We start from the raw sequence: 2,325 nt of genomic DNA on the forward strand, positions 1-2,325 counted from the left end.
TTCTCTGTGGGTTCGATATCCAGACTTAATTGTCCACTATATTACTTGTACGATACGTGCACCTGCGTGTAGGTATTACAACCAACACCCGCCCCTCCCCTAAAACGGGCTAAAATGCATGTATGACCAATTTATGTAGAGTGGGTGCTCTATTCAGCAATACAGGGTGCCCCTGCATAACTTCCTGAAGTATTTCCCATACAATCAGTTTTTTTCCCGAATTTTACTCTTAGCAACACCGATGTTCGAAGCAACATGTTGTCTAATTAGACCACGAATTACAAATGTCTGGAAAATCTCTATTGATATTTCTATTTCGCGCGGCAATCCACATCGATGTAATGAAAGTGAAGGACCTACGACAATGACGGAACGCCCTAATAATCGACCTGTTTGCCAAGCAGAGCCTCACGAAATCTTCCCTCTTTGCCTTCAATTGCATCTGAAAATGACTTGTAAACTTTATTATGACCGTCCCTCATGGATTGCCCACGGTTTCCATTATCAAGCAGTGTATCCACGGCTTCTTGTACTAACTTCTCCTGACACATTACCAATTCTCCTGGCGTAGAACTACTTGTTTTTAATAGATCGGTAAGAGTATTGTTTCGATAGATAACTCTTCTATAGAGTTCGTTAATATCCGAGCTCATTAATTTACCCCCATCTATCTGAATGATGGGTCTTAACTCAGGAAAAAGAACTGGTAATAGACACAAAACCATCCATTCTAGTTCTATATTGGTTCGAAGAAAATGCTTAGCAAATTTCATGCGTCTAACCAAAAAATCTTTTCTTCTTCCAACCTTTCGATCATCGCGAACAAGCCCTGAATGGGTAAGCAACGAAGATATTAGAAATCTTCTACTCCAGTATGGTTCAGTCGCTCTAAAGAGATACAAATTAAATATTCTGAAATCAAGAAAATGAAAAAGTCGTTGAAAGATAAACTTGGTCAAGGAGGATTTGGTAGTGTCTACAAAGGTGTTTTACCCAATGGCTCCCTTGTTGCTGTTAAGGTTTTGATCGAGACAGATAGTGACGAAGAAGAATTAATGAATGAAGTAGCTAGTATTAGTATAACTACCCATGTCAATATTATTAATCTCTTGGGATTTTGCTTCGATAAAAACAACAGGGCTTTGGTATACGAATTTAGGCCCAATAAATCATTAGGCAAATTCATCAGCAATAAAGAGTGTCCTCTTGATTTGGAATCATTGTACAAGATCGCAATTGGAGTTGCACTAAGATTGTTCATTTCGACATTAAGCCTCAGAACACTCCTTTGGACGAAGATTCATGTCCGAAAATATCGGATTTTGGGCTTGCTAAATTGTACAAGAAGAAGCAGAGTATAATATCAAGGCTTGGAGCAAGAGGCACAATCGGGTACATCACTCCAGAAATATTCTCCAGAAATTTCGGAGGAGCTTCTCCTAAATCAGAAGTCTATAGCTGCGGAATGATGATTCCTGAAATGGCTGGAGCGAGAAAATTTGACAAAATTGAGAGACAATTGGTCAGTCGAGTTTGAATTATTTTCCTGACAAATTTAGAGCAAGTTGTACTTGACGTTACCATGAAGTTAAATAATAATCTTGTGATCGATGATAAAGAAGATAAAGAAGAAATATCAAGGAAAATGTTTTTGATCGGATTTTGGTGCATTTAGACAGTTCCATCAGACAGGCCAAAATGTCTAAGGTTATTGAAATGTTAGAAGGAAGTATTCAATCCATACGAACTCCACCAAAGTCATTCCTCTTTTCTCCTACGCTATCAGTCAATGGACTTTCGTCGTTGTTATCAACATACGTTGAGCTGAAACATTCAGTTGATGGTCCTATATAGATATAGATATATGATAATTCATTGTGTTGTTTCGACAAAATCACATATTGACTACTATGTTTGAGTTTATATATATGTAAGGAAAGAATTCAATAATACTTTGTTTCATCCATATCATGATATTTTCGACGCAAATCATTTAACTTGTGGAAAATATTTATCCAATGATTTGGGGTAATATAGTCAATGAAGACCTTTATTGAGAATGATGACGGGGTTTTTGGATTGAGTAGGATTACACTATTGGTTCGAGATGAAAATTAGAACGGTTTCTTTGTTTATGTCAATTGTGATCCAAAAAAAATCGGCTTTGGAATTACATTTTTGCATTTCTGAATTCCAAAATTCAGATCATCATTTTTTTCCAATTCTTTTTAGATCGTAATTGAAACATATAAGGCTCAAATTTTCAATCAATTTTAATTTCCCAAAATAATGTTTTGAAGTTTCGTTTCTTTTTCCAGATAATTA

The 2,325-nt window shown here is 36.2% G+C and overlaps 1 pseudogene; it reads left to right on the forward strand.

The window, feature by feature from the left end:
* The first annotated feature begins 678 nt into the window (after window positions 1–678).
* On the forward strand, window positions 679–1,854 carry LOC148766217 (PR5-like receptor kinase pseudogene; annotated as a pseudogene).
* The last annotated feature ends 471 nt before the right edge of the window (window positions 1,855–2,325 follow it).

This window comes from Erythranthe guttata, chromosome 12 (genome assembly GCF_056151865.1).
Source record: "Erythranthe guttata isolate IM_541 chromosome 12, IM_541, whole genome shotgun sequence".
Classification (NCBI taxonomy): Eukaryota; Viridiplantae; Streptophyta; class Magnoliopsida; order Lamiales; family Phrymaceae; genus Erythranthe; species Erythranthe guttata.